The following is a 20,646-nucleotide window of genomic DNA, read 5'->3' on the forward strand; positions in this document are numbered from 1 at the left end:
GGCTGAGGAATATTCCATTGTATACATAAACCACATCTTCTTTATCCATTCATCTTTGGATGGACACCGAGGCTCCTTCCACATTTGGCTATTGTGGACATTGCTGCTATAATTCTTTTCATTGTTAAGCTCAGTGGCCGCCTGCTTCCCTCGGCTATCCTGAGAGAGGAGATCATTTACAGAAAATAAAAAGAAGTTTTTTATTGGGCCTTAGCACAGTGTGTTAAATTTTTTTTTTTATCATGAAACCAGATTAATCTCAGGTTTGGCCATAAGTTAATGCTGAGGGCACAGTATGTCACATGTGAGAAATCTTCTCTCTCTCAGATCATTTACCACTTATCATTTTAAATCATATCATCATTTATTACTTGAAATGTCCAGAACCAGAGACCTTCGAAGACCCACTCCTTCTTTCCTTCAAATGGGAGAGTTCTTGCTGTACTCCCTCCTCTTCCATCCTGGTTCCTACGTGCTTCCATCCTGCTCCACTGTGCTTCCTTTCTGCAGGCAACAGGAGCAAGGGCGGGGATGGGTTCTCTAGGGGCCCAGCTTAGCGGCTACCCCATAGGGAGGGGACCTGACCAGCTAGAGCACAGATTGCTGGGCGGAGTAACAGATCTAAGCTTTGTAGCCTGAAACCACATTTGCTATCTTAGCTTTTGGCTGCAATTAACAACTCAACCGAGGGTGACTTAGAAAATACAGATACTTACAGGAAAACTAAAAAAAGGTGGCTCCAGAGTTAGTTCAGTGGCTTGAGGATGTCATCAAGTACCAAGGCTCTTTCCAGCTACTTTCCTATCCTTAGCACATCAGCATTTTGGCACCCATGTATGATGCTTCGCAGTCACAATGTAGCTGCAATAACTCCAGACATCACATTCTCATACTACAAGTGTATTCAATTTTAGCTCATCTACCTCTCTTTTCTGGTAGGAGGACTTCCTGACCAGGGGAGCGGGCTCATGTGCCCACTCCCCAGACTAGGTCCTACACCCACGTGCCCTAGATCAAAGACATCTATTATCAGATAATCAACGTTCTCTTAGCAGAGAGAAAGGTTGGGATGTGTTTGGGCCAGAAAGCCAGCAGTGTTGCCGGTGGTTCAAGTAAGGCCAGGCAAGGAGAAGAGCCAGGGTAGGAAGCCTCCTGAGGCAAAAGCTAAGAGGAGACAAAAAAGAGAATTTAGAGTGGGTCACTGCTGAACCACCCTGTAGATGATGATGGTGGCAGTAGGGATCGAGCTACAAGTGCTGGAGCACTTACCTTGTGTCACACTTGCTCACAGCAATGCTGTTGTTTTACTCACAGGGGACTAAGGCCCACTCCATGTGCTAGCATGGGGGGCATCATTATTGCCCACCACTTTGGCTGCTGGTGTGGGATGCTGGGAGCATTTCAAAGCAGCTGCAGTACATAGATTCCTTCTTCCCTCTCCCATCACTATTTATTTTATTTATAGGATTTTATTTACTTATTCATGGGAGACACACAGAGAGAGGCAGAAACATAGGTAGAGGGAGAAGCAGGCTCCCTGCAGGTAGCCTGATGTGGGACTCGATCCCAGGATCACACCCTGAGCCGGAGGTAGATGCTCAACCACTGAGCCACCCATGTGCCTCTCACGTCACATATTTAAAAATACTTAATGAGTCTCCTGAGTCTCCTCCATTAGACTCCTCAAAGGTCCTCACGTTCTGGAGAACAAAATTGGCAAGGTCCCTGCTCTCATGGAGCTACATTCTGGTGGGAAGTGCAAGAGATTGTCTCAGTCAACAAGAAAGACACTGTGGTCAGGACATTGTGACAAGTTGGTGCCACCAAGAGTTCCTGCAGGGAGAGCCCTGTGTGTACTGGGCGGTTTGAGAAGGGCTCTCTGAGGAGAAGGTGGTTGGGTTGAAACTTTAGTATGAGATGGTACAGCCGTGTGATAATCTGAGGGAAGGGAATTCCAAGCAAAGGGACAGCAAGAGGCAGGCTTGGGAGTTTTTGGTGGCATTTAAAGAACAAAAGAAAATCGTCCTGGCTGGAGCCTGGCTGGAGCCTGGTTGAAGGTTGGCTGGGCAAAGATGAGAGTGTTGTGGTGAGGAGTCTGGATTTTTTTTTCCCAAGAGATAGGAGACACAGGAGAGCATCAGCAGCGGGGGCATGCCTAATCTGAGTTATGCTTTTGGATATGTACTCCTGCACACAGAGCTCTCCCTTTGCTGTGGGGCACACTGACCCTCGTTGTTCTGTGGGCATTGGTCATGTGTCCCTAGGAGGACTGCAAGTTCTGGGAGATGAGAACAGAATGGTGCCTCCTCTTGCACCTGCATGAAGCCATCAGAAGTAAACTAGTGACAGAGAAGCCAGTGTCATGAGTAGATACTGGAAGATCCTGTCTTCACCTAAGGGAACCTGATGGCAGCTGTCCTGGGTGGAGAGGTGTCTGCTTCTCTGAAGTGCTGGGTCCACCACTTCACACAGTGCAAAGCAGGCTTGGAAGGGAACATCCTTCTTCCCTGGGAGAGGTTTCTCCAGGGTGTTGGGGGTCCTTCTCCATCCGGCCTCCCCACACAAGCTTGGGAGCAGCCCTGGGTCTCATTAGGAGGAGACTGTCAGATGATCTCAGCGTCCGGCAGATCATTCCCCCAATGAGATCTGATAGGTAGCAGACATGTGTGCTGGGGGTGACCTGGTGAGCAGCTACCCCTCCGCCCCCGCCCGCCAGCCAGGGGGCTTCCCCCGCCCTCGCAAGGTGCTCTCAGAACTCGACTCTGAATACACGAAACATGAGGCCATCCCCCTTAATCAGAGCTGACTTATGGGAAAATTAAACACAGAAGGGACACGCCAGCTCCAGGGAAGTTTCCTTCCCTGGCTTCCTGAGGCTCAGCCCTGACTCGGAGCACCATCAGGGGAAAAGGCCAACCCTGCTGTCGGCCGGAGAGCTGTGACCCCACGGTGGCAGCTGCATCTAGGTGATGTGTTCCTATTGACTGGAACAGGGAGACTAGTAACGAAAGACGGGAGAGAAATCTTTTTGTTTAATGTTGTATCTGCTGTCTAAGTCCTCATGGCTGGATATCATTGATCTTTCAGAAGTACTGAACTGAAGTCTCATTAAGTTTTTCCAGGTGTATCAGGTACAAATTATCTAACTCCTTCTGAAGCCATTGGAAGGAATGCAGGTTCTGCTTGAGGCAGTTTACAATAGAGGGTTTAGGGGGCCAGGGCAGAGGGACTGTCAGGAGGCCAGGCTGGGAAACCTGGAGAAATGGCTCAGGATGTTGAACTCTGTGGAGGGGAGACTGAGCTAGACTGTGACTCGACTCCGCTGTCCCCACTTGGATTGAAGGACAGGCCAAGAGTCTTCTCCTTTGAGCCGTAGTGAACTTGCACATGGGGCAGCAGGGTGATCCAGAGCCAGGGGTCTTCTGCACACACCCTCATTTGTCCAGAGAGCCCTTTGAAGGCCTGCTGTGGGCTCCCTCTCCACTTAAAAAGACCCTTTCTCATGAGGATTTAAAGCATATGCTTGCTTGGCCAAGGCTGTCAAAATGCATCACAGAGATGGTCCCAAACCAACCGCTGAGCACCCCCCTGTCCTGATCAAAGCAGAAAAAGCAGACGTCCCGCTGCCCATGGATGCTGGAGCAGAACATGGGGAGAGCCAGCTGGGACTACAGGCTGACAGCCCTGCTAGTCATGGGTTTGGGGGTGGGGGAGCTGCCATCTATGTGCTGCTGACCAGTTAGGCACCTGGCTGGGCCCTATATCCAAGGTATCCGAGATGGATCAGTGATTACTCATGTCCAAAGCTAGATCACAGCAGCTTAGGCTAGACCAGGGAATCAGAGTCTGGCAGGGCTGGATGGGGAGGGGCCCTCCCTGCAGGAGCTAAGTGAAAAGTTAGAATGCACAGATGGTACTTGTTCCCTGGAGGTGGGTGGAGGACCAGAGGAGATCCTGGAAGCCCCAAATCTGAAGCTAACTCTACAACAGCCACCTCGCTTGAGCACCCGCCATACACCTGGCATTATGCCAGAATCGTCATGCTAAGCCTTGTGCAATCCTCCTACTGGGCCTTGGGGGTGGGCATACTGATGCCTCCCAATTTGACAGATAAACAGTGGAGCACAGAGAGACTGAGTGCTGTGACCAACTTCACCCAGCCAGCTTATGGCAGAGTTAGGATTTGAACCCATGGCTGTGTGAGCCCCAAGTTGGAGCCCCTGATCCCCAGCTGTATCGCTGCCCAGAGATCAGACCAGACATAGCTTCATCACAGAGGAAAGGTGATAGGGGGCTGAGACGGTGGGGTACAAGGGCTTTCCAGTGGGAGGCTGGAAACAGAAGAAGTCTATGCATGGAGAACCCCAGCTTAGCAGTTGTACACTCAGGGGAAGATTGAAAGAGGAGGATTAGAGCAATTTGGGAGAGTGGGGGCATGGGTCTCCTGCTGGTGACCACCCAGCCTGGATCTGCTTAGGGATGGCCAGGACATTTGGCAGGGCCAGTGAAGAGCAACCCATATTCTCCGTCTCATAGCAATTCTTGACACCCTTGACAGAGAATGGGGTCTGGAGTGTGGCCCCATTCTCTGTAAACTCCTCTTTAGAGGAGAAATGAGTGGTGGCTGGCTTATGGTCATTACAACAAAGAGGCCATTTTCAGAAGAAAGCTCCAAATCAGCTTAGGAGATGATCCACTTGGGATCCCAACGGCCTTGCCTTGAGATGACTTCTGTTGAAGAAGATTACTGTGTCTAGGAGACAGGCAAGATCGCCCAGCTTCCTGGACTCTGTTGTACTGGTTCCCCGGCTCAGACAGCCCGGATGTCTCAGGACATCAGACCACTCTGGTCCTATATTTCCTTGGAAGTGTCTATTAAAACCATCTGCCTATTTAAAAGGATTTGATTGCTTTCTTATTATTGAACTATAAAAGTTCTTCACATTCTCCTGCTGTCACTACATCTGTGGTATCTCAGGGTTCCCTTTTCCCTTTTCAGTTTTGTGATCCCCTGGTTAATTCTGTGAAATGGGCTCTGCCAAGCAGATGCTTTCCCTCTCCTGATGGAGACACCTGTTCACACATGGCTCCCCACCTGTCCAACAGGGAAAATGACTCCGCGTCCAGGTGGTTGTGAGGACTCAGTGAGGAGGTACCAGTGAAGAGCATAATGGTCTGAGACCTGCACCCAGGGAGTGGCCCCGGCCGGGGCTCCCAGTGCAGCACCTTGTTTCTATCATAAGCTGAGGGGAGAAGCAGAGTAGTTGAGTTTAAGTGGGCCCTACTGAGAAATCAAAAACTTCTGACCTCCCAAATGTGTTCTTAAGAAGCAGAAACAAGAGCCCCAGACTGGCAGATACTAATTCAATACTTAAGTATACAAACAACTGAAAAAGGGCAAAAGATTTTAATAGCTGCTCTGCAAAAAAAGACATCTGAATGGTCATCAGGCACATGAAAAAATGCGAGTGTCATTTGCCATAGAGCAATGCAGATTAAACCACAGTGAGATATCACGACACCTCCACTAGGATGGCTGAAGCTAAGAGACTGACCCACACCAAGGGTCGAGGAGGGTGAAGGGCAACCAGAGCCCTACTGCTTTGCTGGTAGGCTGCAAAAAAGATATAACCACTTTAGAAAACAGTTTTTCAGTTTCTTATAAAGGTGGGCAACACCCGCACCATGATATAGCCACCCCGCCCACAGGTGTTTACCTGAGAGAAACAAAAACCGATCTCTCTACAAAGACTCGTATGCAAATACTCACAGAAGCTTTGTTCCTAATAGCAAAAACCTAAAAAACAACCTAAATGCGCATCAGCAAGGGAAGGAATGAATAAATTGTGACATATTAGTGCAATGGAATACTAATTTCACTCAGCAATGAAATCGGCCAACACCTGGTGTACACAGTAGCGTGGATAAATGTCAAAATTCTACAGAGGGAAAGACATCAGGCACGGAAGAGTACACACTGTATTTTTCCATGTATATGAATCTCTAGAAAAGCCAAGTGGAATATATAATGATGGAAAACAGATTGGTGGTTGCTTAGAGCCAGAGGTAGAAGGGAGTATTGACTAGGAGGGGGCCCGGAGTGCTTCAGAGGGATGAGGATGTTCTATATGTTGATTGTGCTGATGGTTACATGGGTATGCAAATTGTCAAGAATCATCAAAACATAGACTTAACATGGGTGTAGTTTACTGAGTGGCTTTATACCTCAATAAAGTTGACTTCAGGGGTATCACTGAGACATGAGGCAGAGGGTCTTGACAAGACTGGCGTATGAGGCCGGGACACACCACCGGAGCCCCCTGTGGATTACATCCCCTTCACATCCCCCTGTGCTGGGCATCTGTGTTTGCTCCCCCACCCCTCCATCCTGTCTCTGAGGCTGACTGGAATGGACTGCGTGGATGGCCCCTTGCCCACGGTCTTCCTGTTAAGATCTGCCAGCAGCAGGCACCAGCAGGAGATCTGAGGGCAGAGGAAAGGGAGTTGCTGCAGGCCGCTCCTGCCCCTGGACCTTCAGGTCACAGCCCCCCTCAAGACAGCCCTGCTGGATCCCTCTCCCTTCTGGGTTCTGGGAGCCTTCCCGTCGTCCCACCCTTTCTGAGTCTGCACCGTCCCACAGCGCCCTATACTTGCACACACACACTGAGCAGTCCATTGGTTAAACCCTCTTCAAAATATCCTAATTCAAATGTGCCACCTTGAGGCAGCCCAGGTAGCTCAGCAGTTTAGCGCTGCCTTCAGCCCAGGGCATGATCCTGGAGACCCGGGATCGAATCCCACATCGGGCTCCCTGCATGGAGCCTGCTTCTCCCTCTGCCTGTGTCTCTGCCTCTCTCTGTGTGTGTCTCTCTGTCTCTCATGAATAAATAAAATTTTTTAAAAAATGGGCCACCTCTTGCTTGCAGGGATCCCAATGGATAGAGCACACCATCTTTTTGGTGAAATAAAACAGAGGCTCTGACCCTGGTGGGAGAACCTGGGGTGCAGGTGGAAGTGGCAGAGGAAGGGCTAAGGGGTCCCACATTTCCCATTAATGTACGAGCTCTGATGCCATGGCCCACTGGAGTGGGCCCCAGGGGGCACAGTCCTCTTCCAGAGCCTTGACCCAGGCCTGGGTGGCAGACAGGACGGTGGCACACAACAGCCACTGCCTGCTGTACCACGGCCTGCTCAGTCCGCCGCGGCGGCTGCCACTTAACGGCTGCTACTGTGCACTCGCTGTTAGTGTGGCCACCTTTCCTACGTGATTTCATCTTTTCCTCATGCCAGCACTTGGCTGAGACACTACCGTTTCCATTTCTTATACGTGATGAAATGGAGGTTCAACCAAAGCAGGTAACCTGTCCAAGGTCACACCGCTTACAGCTGGCAAGCCCAGCTTCGAACCCAGGTCTGACTCCTAGGACACCTTGCTGCTGCTGCCCTTCCTTGCTAATCTTGGGATTTAAAAAAGCTCATAGCTTGTTTGGTGGTACCTCCACATGTAAAACCCAAGGACCCAAAGGATCGATTTTCTGGCACCCTCCAAAATGCTTCAACGAAGTCCCAGACCCCAGGCCTTGCTGAGCTGAGAGGAGAGGAGGCAGTTGGCCAGGCCATTTCTCCATCCGCATCCCCCCCACACCCCAGGTCCCCATCATAACCCACAATGGAATAGAGCCCAGAGAACTCACCTCGTTGCAAAGGACACTCATCCTTGACATGGGGAGCTCCTCTGTGTTCCGATGTCATGGCGGGGCATTGATAACACGGGTTGGGCTGCCCACGGCTCTGAAACACCTTGTAAGTGTGTCCCAGCAACAGCGCTGGTCCCCGGGTTCCCCTTCAGCTGGTGGTGACCAAGGCTGATCTTGTCTCATGGGCCTCCCTGCTGATCCCCCAAACACCCAACTGCACATGCTGTAATTATTTTTGGAGCGTATAAAACATTTATGTAGAGGTTAGAGGATGTGTATATATAATGACCACCCTGTCATTGCCAGGATCTTAGAAGCCCTATGTGAGCATCCCCCCATTGTCCCTTAGACTAGGGTGCCTTAAGAGCAGCACAATGACACTTGGGGCAGGATAATTCTCTGGGGAGTGTGCGTGGGGCTGTCTGTGCATCGTAGGCTATTCAGCAGCATCCCTGGCCAGTAGCACTCCTACCCCCCACATTTGTGGCAATCAAATATTTCTTCAGACACTGTCAAATATCTCTTGGTGGGGGGCAAAATCACCCCAGTAGAGAAGCTCTCCCATGGAGAAAATCACCATTGTGACTTGGTGACAGTCAGGACTTTGATTTTTAGATTTGTAACACCCATGCGCACATCCCTAAAGCAACATGGCTTTGTTTTGCTTGTTCTGAAACTTGGTAGAAATGGACTCACACATTTCGTACTCTTGAGTCTGGATGGGATGGCTCCTACCGCTGCGTGTAGCTGCCTGCCGGGCGTTTTCATCGCTGTGCAGCATTTTGTCGTGTGAACACGCCACACTTTGCTCTTCTACATTCTAGCACTGATGGCCCCCGGGCTGTTTCAGTCCAGCTGTGGTGAGCAGGGCCTCTGGGCACTTTCGGCTGCTGCTCTCCTGTTGCACACGTGTGTGTGTGTGTGTGTGTGTGTGTGTGTTTCTCCAGAGCACATACCTGGGAGTGGAATTTCTCCAAGGGGTCATAAGGAATGGACATTGTTTTTTGACTAGTTGTATTCAATTATCCTCCTGCTGGCAGGGTGTGAACATTCCTATTGTTTCACATCTTTGCCAACCTTTGAGATGACCAATTTTTCAACATTCGTCAACTTTTGCGTGCGTGTATGTTCTGTTCCTCTTCACACTCATTAGTCTGCACACTGTGGGGAGCCTGTCCGTGTGCTCTCCCCAGTGATCAGAGACTTCCTCTGACTCAGCTCTCCCTGCCTGCGTTGTATCTGCCTCATTTCTGTTCCCCCTTTCTCTTGACTGGGTGCCCCACAAAGAGGGATGTGTCTGTGTCCTCCAATCTCACCAGCAGACCATGTGTTGGATGAATGAATGGATAATTCTATTGTGGGGGGGATCTACATATGTGTTAGCCTCTCCTTCTGACAAGGGGAGAAACTGCAGCCCCACCCAGTGGGGTAAGGCACAGGCTCAGAGCTCCATGGCGAGGCAAGCAGAGGCTCTGGACTCTCAACCCAGTGTTTCCCAATGGGACCCACACCCCAGCCCTCCCCCATTACCCCACTGCTGCTTGGGCTGAAAGAACAAAAAGACCCTAGAGTCCTCCTCCTTCTTATTGTTCCCTATCCACCCCCATTCCCAAATACACTTTGTCCTGGAAGCCACTTGGGGTCCGAACAGGGGAGCAGTGGGTAGGTTGGGGGGACCTACCCTACTTCCCTGAGGTAGCTGGCTTTTTGGAAGGCCTTGCTTGGGGAGGGAGGGCATATGCCTGTGGGGTGACCAAGACACAGCTGCAGTGTGAGCCGTGTTTGTCTGTTTCTCTGCCACATTTGGGCAACAATGACAATGACTGTCATTTCCCATCCAGGGAGGCTTGGGGAGGGGCAGACAGATGGGCACTAGGGAGACAGAAGCTACGGAGGCCAGTAGCCTGAAATCCTGAGTGTGGGAACAAGGGGAGAGGCAGCAGTGAGGGAGAGCCTTCCCCCCAGACAGAATGCATGGGTGATGGCCACTGGGCCGGCCTGGCCTGGTGGAGGGAGGAGCCAACAGGTGGTAACGAGCAGGTGCACTATTTAGTGCCCACTGTATGCCTAGCATCCTATTAAGTGCTTTACTGCATCATCCTATTTTCCTATCTTAAAGTGAGGGTTGGCATCCTGTCCTCCATTATACAGATCAGGACTTTGAGGCTCAGAGACTAGGAGCAGCTTGTCTTGCGGGCTCTGCTTCTGCAGGCACACACTCCAGCCAGGGCTGTTGAGTGGACTTAAGACCCTTGCACTGCAGCACATGCTCCTTGAAGGCAAAGCTACAACAAACCTAAGCCTCGTGAACCATGGAGGGCAGGACCCAGAACAGAGAGTGGCTCCAGCAGCCTCCAAGAACCAAGCAAACCTCTCCAGAGCTTGGAGGTAGGTGGTGTGTGTGTGGGGGGACAGGTGTGAATGCAGCGGGTGGGGTTGGAAGAGCAGGGGAGCCCTTGAGAGATGAGAAGACTCTATGAGAGTGGGGGACATTTGGGGATTCAAAGTGAAAGACCATTTTGGTTGCTAAGGCTACTGTCCACCATCTTTCTAGAATACCTTCCAGTCTTTTTCAAAGTATGGACCATTTTGAAGCCCTTTCACCCAGACGACCCCTCATAAAGTCTGAGGGAGTAGAGTTGCCACATAAAACACAAGATGCCCGTTAAATTTGAATTTCAGATAAGCGTCAAATAATGTTTTAGTAGAAATGTGTCCCAAGTATTGCCTGGAATATACGTGTAGGAAAAGACTCTTTGCTGATGATCTGAAATTCAAATCGATCTGGGCATCCTGTATTTTCATTTTGCTAAGTTTGGCAACCTTAAGAAGGAGGCCTGGACTGGTATCCCCATTTCACCTGGAAAGGAAGGGAGGCACAGATAAGTTGGGTGGGGCATGGCTGGGACCCGCACCGTGCACCCCGATCCCAAGCCCAGGCCCTTTCCACTGCACGCAGCTGCCACCTCTGAGAGCTAATTGCTGAACAGAGTTGCAACCTGACATCTGGGGCATGTGTCAGACCACAACAGAGCCTGTCTTCCCTTTCATCAGGCCGGGCCGGGGGAGCTGCCGGAGCCCTTGGAGGGAGGGAGAGCTGGAACTTCAAAGGCCGTGTCGCTGAGGATTCCAGCTACAGCCTTCCAGGTTTGCATTTGGCTTCATTTCTTGGACTCACTTGGCTCTGGGGACTGAGGTTGTACTTGTATGTACCGAGAAGAGATTGCTGCTTCTTTTTTTTTTTTTTTTTTTCCACTGGGGGGGAAATACCACCTTCACTAAATGGTACGTGGCCATTTTCCAAATCCTTTTACAGGGATCCATTAATCCTCACGTCAACCCTATGAAGTGCCTTCATGGACTGTTGTCCCCATATTACAGATGGGGTAATTGAACAGGAAGCACTCTGGGGGCTGTCCAGGACACACAGAACAGGGCTGGCTCTGGTTCAAAGGTCTTGTGAGGCCACCACAGGGAGGGGAAAATTATGTGATAGGTGGATTTGCTCCCGGGTCTCAGAATGTAAATCTCACTGAGCCAGAACCCAACAAACCAAGTCATCCCAGATTTTGCCTTCTTCTTCTGCCTTTTCTGGGAAGGAGGCGGTCTCAGGAGGCATGGAAATAAACTAAGATTTGAATGTTCCTCCGAAGAAGTGGTCCCCACATAGGTCTTCAGGACAGGTCAACCCCCACTAATGTCTGGCTCTTCTCCTCCTCCTGTGGGCTTTCTGTTGCTGGGGTTCAGAGTTAACATTCAAAGCCACCAACAGTGGTGGGAACTGTGTACACTGATATTTCAGAGAGATTATCAGCCACAGGCAGAGAAAGGGAAGCAATTTTGGGTGCTACTTTATTCCCTAACAGAAGCACCCCCTGCCCCACCCTCTGGCCGACCAGAGTCTCCTGGCAGACAGTCCCAACCAAGGCTTGGTGATCAGATTGCTGTGGGGGGAGGCACCATGCTGTATGGGAGGGGCCCCCCAGCTGCAGCACCTTCTCTTCTGGTGTGTGGCAGAGGGGATAAACCCCATCAGCATCCCACGTGGCCATGTGTCACAACCTGTGGCTAGAGCAGAGGTGGGTCCTGACTTCCACACATTTCATTCCTCAAGTATATCTGTGTGTGTGTTGGGGGTGGTGCTGCCGTGGGTGCTGTAACCAGCTTCTCTCCTTGAGACGGGCCTCAGCTGGGCTCCTTGCCTTCCTGGGAAGTGGGAAGTGAAGCCTCAGAAACACAATTTGTGGTATCAGTGCAGATGGGAACACATCTGTGTGTGTGTCTGTGAGCGCGTGCACGCGTGCATGCAGTGACCTAGACAGTCCTGTCCCCCTGAGACAGAAAGGACAAGTGAGCCTCTGCTCTTGGGCCCATTTCAGTAGTCAGGAAAAGTTAGAGAAGGAGCAGCCATCCAGAGTCACCATTAAGAACCACCACAATGACAAGGCCGCCTGTAGGTGTGTTGATCGACAGCTAAGCCCACTGCCTGGACATCACCTCCAAGGTGCCAGCATGTAAGGAAAGTCACCGTATATCCCTCAGACCCAGCTTATGCACCAGCTGAATACCACAAGGAATCTCAACTGATGCCATATAGAAAAGAAGGATCACCCAGCTGAGCCCTACTTGAATTCCTAACTTACAAAATTGTGAGAAGTAATAAAATAGTTGCTGTTTAAACATCTTAGAAAAAATAAACCAGGGTAAAATGCACGTTGATTACAACAGCCTCCAGGCTGGATTCTCACTGTTTCATTCTCACTGCTACTAGAGGGATCTCTCCAAGGGCTGCCCCTTGTGGGTGGAATTTCTCTGATGGCTGGGGTACCAAGTTCAGATTCAGCAGCCAGGCACTAAAACCATCCTACTGCCCCGTCCTCCCCACCCCCATCTGCCTATGTCCTCTCATTCCAGCCTGTGCTCCCGGCTCCACTCACCCGACACTTTCCAGTCCCTGTGTGCCTGTGAAACCCACTCCCCCTCCACCCTTAATCCTGTTGGCCTGGCTCAAGGTCCCTCTCCCTTCCACCCCCTTCTGGCTTCCCTGACCCTGCCCATAACAGCCATTTTGTACATGTCCCAAGGCTGTCCAAGTTTATTATCTTTTTGTGATAATCACATCTCACAGGTGCCTAGAACTTTCCAACAGACAAAGCACTTTCACAAGATACACTCATGTATTCTTCATGGCAACCCTCTAAAGCGGGGATCGTTCACCCTGCTTTGCAAATAAGCCTCAGAAAAGTTACCTGCGAACTCTGATTCTAAATCTGTTTGTGAAAAATGGGCTTGCTTTCCAGGCCTGATTCTTCCTGACTCGTGCTCTCTCCTCTGCACACGTTGAAAATTCCACAGCAAAGGACTGTGGGCAAAAAATGGGGCTCCTCAGTACCAGATGGGAGGAGGACTCGGCTTTCTGGCTCTATTAATCCCTTTTATTAAAGCAAGTCTCCCCAAAGACAGGGTTTACAGAACTTTATCATCAAGCTTCCAGAATGAGAGGGGTTTGTGTGCCTGGATGTGGGTTATTGGCAGTTACAAGGTAGATGGGGTCTTTGCAGCAAGGTCACTCTCTCTCCCCCTATTGTCAGCCTTCTGCTCCCCACTGCCCCTGCATCCTGGGAGATCCCCTGTCTCTTTGGTTCTCTGTCCTTTTTAAGGAACCAAAAGGCTGCATGAAAGGGGAGGACACACTCTCCCTTTCCAGTGATGTTGACCATGGAGGGTTGGGGGGGGAGGCAGGGGAGGGGAAAGGCACCCCAGGACTACATCATCTGGGAGGACTAGGTCCAGGCGCTAGTGTCTGGGTCCCGACGGCGGTCCCACAGCGCCATCTAGTGGCAGCCAGTGAGTACACGCGTGTCCTCACACAGAGTGGGGCTCTATGCAGGAACCCAGAACACCTCCTAAGTGCCACAACCTGGGCTAGGAAATTTTGCACAGTAAGTGGCTGGATCACCTTGTTAATCCTCCCATCAACTCTGCCTGGCAGGAGAAAGGGACGAGGCTCAGAGAGAGTAGGTGGCCCTAGAAAAACTTGGTTCCTTGCTGGGACAAGTCAGAGCTACTTCCAGCAGTGGCTCATGTCCCCCTCCAGTGCCCTTAGCCTGCAACCGCCTGTGTCCCACCTGTGCCCCGAATTCTCTCTTGCCTCCTGGATGATTGATTATCTGCACCCTTCTCCCACCAAGTCATTTTGGGGGCAAATATAAAATGTCTTAAGAGAAGTAGTAAGTGTCACTCATTGAGTACCTGCCCTGTGCCTGAGGCTGCTTATACTTTTTTGAGTATTCTCACTAAGTCCCATAGCCATACTGAAAGGCAGGGATTATCAATCCTATTTTATAGAAGAGAGACTGAATCTCAGCGTAGCAGAGTAATGCACACAAATTCATCCTGCTGTACAAAACAAAACTGAGACTTACACCTTTAAGCCCTTAGATCCCTGGTTCCCTGGAAGGACCTCTTGCTCTTATCATCATTGTCTTACAAAATTGGTGGAATTTGCTGTGGTGGAAGAAAAAATTGGCAACAAGAAAAAAAAATAAAACAGTAGTGATTTTTCTACAAATTCAGATCCATTTTCTCTTCATGGCTTAATAAAAATGAGCACCATTATTGTCACCATCATCGACATCACATATTCCACAAACATAATGAATGCTGTCACTGTCACTGCAGGAGGCCAGCGTGAATCATGACCCTTATGTGCCCTCAAAGTCACCATGATTGCCATTCTCTGGTTCTGATTGGGGTGGGCTCTTCTCATAACTGCCTGGAGGCCTGGACTCTTCTCTTCAATTCTGCTTATTGTTATTCATGTGCTTATTCATTCATATATTTAATGAGATCCTATTATGTGTTAGGCGTTGTGATGAATACTGAAGAAATAGTGCCAAAAGGCCCTGCCCTCACAAAGCCTGCAGTCTGGAAGATAAATAGATAATAACCAAGTAAACTAACAAGCATTTGACCACAATCTTCATAAATGCTCTGAAGGCAGGACTGGGATACTATGACAGCATGTCATGGAACCCTGCCTTAGTCTAGAGGCTCCCTTCCCTGCAGCCAGCCTCATATGCTCCAGCCCACACTAACTGCACTAGAGGAAATCCTCCAGCCTCAGGGCCCTGCATCCTGGATACTCAGTGACATTTCTAGTTCCATGGGATTTCATTGCTTTCTTTGAGTTGCCTCAGAGTTTGTATTACCTTGTGAGTCTTCATGAATTATAATTTTTAAATCAGAAGAAAAATGTTCCTTGAAAGTCCAGGTTTAGAAAATTCATGTTCTAATTACTCCCTAATGGTATCATATATGCGTTCGTGTTCTTCAAATTCCATTGAGGGGGACCTCCCCTTCCACTGGAGATAGAGGAACAAGGACTAAGATATACCTGAAGGAAATAAACAAAAAATATATAAAATATATAAAATGATGATTTTCAGAATACTAGACACCAGGCTCTGAAGGGCAATGATGCCTGAGATAGGAAGCAAATGAGGTGAGTCCTACAATTTTTACGTTACTAACTTGAGAAGTTCTTCAGGCTATAGCACAGAGAAGGGGAACCCATCCAGAGACCAGAAAACTCCCTGAGCTCAGGAGATGGAGTTGAAAGTCCAGGGAGACCAAGGTGGCTAGAGTTTGCCAAGTATAGTACCAAAGAAGCAGAGGGATACATGTGGACCTCTGAAGATCCACAAAGTGTTCCCTTCAGCAGAGTACTAGTCAGAGAATGTATATGGAGATACTACCTGAAGCTTAGGCAAAGGCGACATCAGAAAGAAATAGAGAACAGTGGACAGCACACACAAAGGGCTGGAAATAGTGAGTTTCCACCAGCAAGAAAAATTCATAAATTATGGGATATCATGTAGAATATTTGGAAAGGTCTTGTCTGAGTAATGGAAATAATTAGCCTTATGTGGAGCACTGTTCCCAACCCACCTAACAAATCATAAAAGAATATCCAAAAAGATAGGATGTTTTCAACTCACTTAACAGAATCCCAGACCAAGGCACAAGAATATGTATAGGAATACTGAAATATCCAGCACCCAACAAAGTAAAATTCACAAACTGTAGCAATCTAACAAATATTAACTGTCATAAAAAAGCATGAAAACATGATTAATAACAAGAATAATAAATCTAAACTGATGCAGAACTGACACAAATATTAGAATTAGCAGAAAAAAGACATTAACAGTGATGATAACTAGTTCATCTATTCAAAAAGTTAAGTGGAGACATAGAACATAACCAAAAAAGGCCTGAATCAAACTTCTGGAGATGAAGTGTACAATGTCTGAAATTAAAAGTAGACTAAAAAAAATAGACTGAGTTAGAGTAACAGCAGATTAGACTCAGCAGAAGAAAAGATTAGTGAACTTGTAGTCACATCAATAGAAATTATTCATAATGAAACAGAGAAAAAGATTTTTTTAAAAGGATAGAGGATTTTTTAAAAGGATAGAGTAAACTGAGTGACAACTTTAAGTGGCCTTATAAATATGTAAATGGAGTCCCTGAAGGAGAGTGAGGGGTTAGGGAGTGGACAGGAAAATATTTGTAGAAGTTATGGACAAAAATTTTCCACATTCACTGAGAACTATACACCTACTGATCCAAGAAGTTCAATAGAGCTAGAGCATAAGATATGGGAATAAAATTACACTAAAGCACATCATAAAGTATTCAAAACCTAAGATAATGAGAAAAATCTTAACTGCCAGAGATAAAAAGACACATTATGTGCAGAGGTACAAAAAAATGAGTGAAGATTTCTTGTCATAAAAACATAATATGGAATACATTAGAGCCACATCTTTAAGTACCAAAAGAAAAAATTGACAATTTAGGATTTTATACCTTGCAAAAAATATCTTTCAAAAAATGAAAGCAAAATAAATATTTTTTTCAGACAAAAAAAAAGATGTAAAAATTTGACATCAAGAGAATGAAGAATGCCTTTGATGGGCTCATTAGTAGTCTAGACATGATTGAGGATAGTATCTCTGAGTATAGGAAGACACATACATATTAAAAGTAAAAGGATGGAGAAAAACGTACAATACCATTACTAATCAAAAGAAAGAGAGTTACTGTATTCAGACAGAGCAGACCTTAGAGCAGGGATGTTATCAGTGATAAAGGCACATTACACAATAACAAAGAGGTCAGTTCTCCAGGAAGACATAACAATCCTTATGTGTATGTACCTAACAAGCACATCAAATATGTGAAGCAAAACATCTTAGAACTCCAAGGAGACTAGATGAATCTGTGATTATAGTTGAAGAATTCAGCAGCCCTTTAACAGAAATGGACAGATTTATCAGGCAAAAAAAATCAGTAAGGAGACAGTTGAACTCAATACCATCATCAATCAGCTAGTACGATTGACATCTGTCAACCACTTCATCCCATAACATCAGAGTATATATTCTTCTCAAGCTCACATGGAACATTCACCAAGATAGACTATGTTCTGGATTATAAAACAGACATTAGCAAATTTGAAAGAACAGAACTCATACAGTGTCTGCCCTCAGATCATAGTGGAATTAAGCTAGAAAACAATAACAGGAAGATATCCAAGTGCACACTGAACATTTACTAAGGTAGACTATACTTTGGCCCATAATACAAGTCTCATTTAAGTTATGCAAAGTATGTCTCTGACTGAAATGGAATTAAATTAGAGGTGATTAACAAAGATGTCTGGAAAACCCTCAAATATGGAGGAATTAAATAGCCCATGGGTTAAAAAAAGGAGTAACAAAGAAAATTTGAAAGTATTATGATCTGAATGAAAATGAGAACACAACATGTGAAAATTTGTGGGATGTTGCTAAAGCAAATCTTAAGGGGAAATTTATACCATGAAACACCTATACTGGAGAAACAAAAGATCCCAAAACAATAACCTCAGCTTTCACCTTAAGAAACTAGAAAAAGGGCAGCCCCGGTGGCCCAGTGGTCTAGCGCTGCCTTCAGCCCGGGGTGTGATCCTAGAGACCCAGGATCAAGTCCCACGTCGGGCTCCCTGCATGGAGCCTGCTTCTCCCTCTGCCTGTGCCTCTGCCTCTCTCTCTCTCTTTCTTTCATGAATAAATAAATAAAATCTTAAAAAAAAGAAACTAGAAAAATAAGCAGAATAAAGGGAATAAATAATAAAGATCAAAACAGAAATCAATAGAAAACACAAGAACAGAGAAAAAAACTGGTTCTTTGAGATGATCAATCAAATTGATAAACCTCTAGTTAGACTCATTAGAAAGAAAAGAGAATATACAGATTATTAATATCAGGAATAAGAGAAGTGATATATTTATAGAATATACAGATTTAAAAGGCTAATTAGTTAATATTATAAACAATGTGCCAATAAATTTAATAACTTAGATTAAATGGACAAATTCCTTAGAAGATACTATGAAAGGTCACTTAAAAATAAAAATAAAAAGGTAATCTGAATAGCCCTATATCTATTAAAGAAATCGAACTTCAGTTAAAAACTTTCCCACAGTGAAAACTCAAGGCTCAGATGGCTTGATGGGTGAATTCTTCCAAACATTTATGGGAGAAGCAATACCAGTTTTACATAAACTCTTTCAGAAAATGGAAGAGGATGAAAGATTTCCCAACTGACTCTATGTAGCAACAATACTCTGATTCTAAAACCGGACAAAGACTACAGAAAAAGTAACTACAGATAAATCCTTCATGAAGATAGAGTAAAATTTCTAAAAATGTTACCAAATCAATCCAACAATATGTATTTTAAAAAGAGACATGCTTATCAGATGGGGTTTATTACAGGCATATGGGATTGGTTAAACATATGAAAAGCAATCAGTGTAATTCACTATATTAACAAACTGCAAAAGAAAAACCCTATCATCATCTCAACAGATTCTTAGAAAGCATTTGATGAAAATCAAACATCCATTCCTGAGAGAAATTTCTCAGGAAACTAGGAATAAAATGAATTTCTGCAACCTGATAAAGGACATCTATGAAAAATCTACAGCCAGCATCACAGTGTGAAAGACTGAATGCCTCTCCTCTAAGATCAGGAACAAGACACTGCTCTCCAACATTGTACTGGAGGTTCTAGCAAGTATAATTAGGCAAGAAAAAAAGGGGGGAAAAGTCATCCAGATTGAAGAACTAAAAGCTATCTTTATTCACAATGTGATTATTTATGTAAAACATCTGATAGAATCTACAAAGAAGCTACTAGAACTAAAAAGCCAGTATAACAAGTTTATAGGATACAAGAGCAATACACAAAAATCAGTTCTATCTCTAAACTAGCAACAATCTTACATTAAAACTAAAATAACATTTATAATAGCATCAAGAATATGAAACACTTAGGAATAAATATGACCAAAGATATGATCTGTACATTGAAATATACCAAACATTGCTTAGGGAAGCTAAAGTAGACCTAAATAAATGGACAGATTCATGGGTTCATGGGTCAGAAGACTCAGTATTGTAAAGATATCTATTCTCTCCAAATAAATCCATTTGATTTGGTCAGAGATCTTAGATTTCATCTGAGATTTGACATAATTTTAATCAAAACTCCAAAAGAATTTTTTAAAAAGATTATTTATTTGAGAGAGAAAGAGAGCACAAGTAAACATGCATGCACACAAGTACCAGTGTGGGGAGGGGCAGAGAAAGAGAATCCCTGCTGAGTGGGAAGCCCAACATGGGGAGGAGGCACTCACGAAGGCTGATCCCACAATCTGTGAGATCATGACCTGAGTGGAAACCAAGAGTCAGATGCTTAACCAACTAAGCCACCCAGCATGCTGGACATGCCCCTCCAGCAGGATTTTTTTTAAATTTTTATTTATTTATGATAGTCACAGAGAGAGAGAGAGAGAGAGAGAGAGAGAGAGAGAGAGAGGCAGAGACATAGGCAGAGGGAGAAGCAGGCTCCCTGCACCGGGAGCCCGACGTGGGATTCGATCCTGGGTCTCCAGGATCGCGCCCTGGGCCAAAGGCAGGCGCCAAACCGCTGCGCCACCCAGGGATCCCCTCCAGCAGGATTTTTATAGAAACTGAAAACCAGATTCTAAAATTTAAATGGAAATGCAAAGAACATAAAATAGCCAAAACAACTTTGAAAAAAAAGGAAAAGAGAACTAAATTGGAGAACTAACACTACCTGATTTCAAGATTTATTATAAAACCACATAATAAAACAAGCAATCTAGTATTGGCATAAACATATAAAAATAGGTCACTAGAATAGAATAGAGACTTCAAAAGTGTGCCCACACAGATATAGATGGCTGATTCTGGAACGATTGGCATAAATTTGCAAAAGTATAAAAAAAAATTTGCAAAAATATACTTCAATCCATACCTCACAGTAATATACTGTTAATATAAAAAATTAACTCAAAATGTACCATATACCTAAATGTGCAATGTAAAACTGTGAAACTTCTAGAAGAGAACATAGAAGAAAGCTGTTACCTTGGGTTAGGCAAAGCACGGCCCATGAAAGAACACACTGATAAATTGAACATCAAAATTAAAAACTTCCCTTAAAGATGTTTTTAAAAGAATACAATGCCAAGCTGCAAGCACGGAGAAAATATTTGCTTATGTGCATGTCCATACATATTTGAATACATATGCACATTCATGGCCACCCATGCATATACACGTGCACATATATAGATCCCCTGAAGACACATACACATTTGCGCGTACGCATACACATAGGCACACACACTTAGAACACCCTAAGAATTTATATTCTGGTCTTTTGGTTCTGGCTTCCCATCAGCAGCAACCACTGCATCCCACTGCCAGCCTCTCCCAGTCCAGGCCCCAGGTATCTTCAGGACGCTGCAGTTCTGAATCAAAAGTGAAATTATGTTCAGGTCCCTGATCTGGCGACTGCCTGCAAGTC

The sequence above is a fragment of the Canis lupus genome, chromosome 23 (assembly GCF_003254725.2).
Source record: "Canis lupus dingo isolate Sandy chromosome 23, ASM325472v2, whole genome shotgun sequence".
Taxonomy (NCBI): domain Eukaryota; kingdom Metazoa; phylum Chordata; class Mammalia; order Carnivora; family Canidae; genus Canis; species Canis lupus.